Source organism: Octopus bimaculoides, chromosome 4 (genome assembly GCF_001194135.2).
Source record: "Octopus bimaculoides isolate UCB-OBI-ISO-001 chromosome 4, ASM119413v2, whole genome shotgun sequence".
Taxonomy (NCBI): Eukaryota; Metazoa; Mollusca; class Cephalopoda; order Octopoda; family Octopodidae; genus Octopus; species Octopus bimaculoides.
In genome coordinates, this window is record NC_068984.1 from 145,736,015 (window position 1) to 145,736,630 (window position 616).

The following is a 616-nucleotide window of genomic DNA, read 5'->3' on the forward strand; positions in this document are numbered from 1 at the left end:
GGTCATGAGAATATTTATTTGAAAAATAATACTTTTCAATTGCTTTCCTATACAAGGCGTCGTCCTGGCAGAATCGTTAACACGCCAGGCATAATGCTTGAAGGCAATTGGCTCCTCTTTATTTTCTTGAGTTCAAATCTCACCAAGGTCGACTTTGCTTTTCGATCTGTTCGAGATCGATAAAATAAAATAGCAGACGTAATCGACTTATCAACACCCACCCTACCCAGAAATTGCTGGCCTTGTACCTAAATTTGAAAATCGGTCCCCTGCCTCTACGAAAATCACGGTCGCTTTCGTAATCTCCCACGTCCGGTCACATTTCTTCACAAAACCCTTTTACACTTTAGTTCTTTATTTTTATTCATTAATTTTACTTTGAGCGGTTTAGTCTTCCAAATGACTTGTCTCAGTCATTGGACTGCGCCCATGTAGGAGCACTACCTTGAGCGGTTTAGTCTTCCAAATGAATTGTCTCAGTCATTGGACTGCGCCCATGTTAATGTTACGGAATCCCACGTTTTTGGTTATCGAGAATCCGATTCTGAAAAAAATTTGTTTGTAAAATTTCAATTTTTCAGCAAAAATATATATATATCTCCAATCCCCTCCCCTC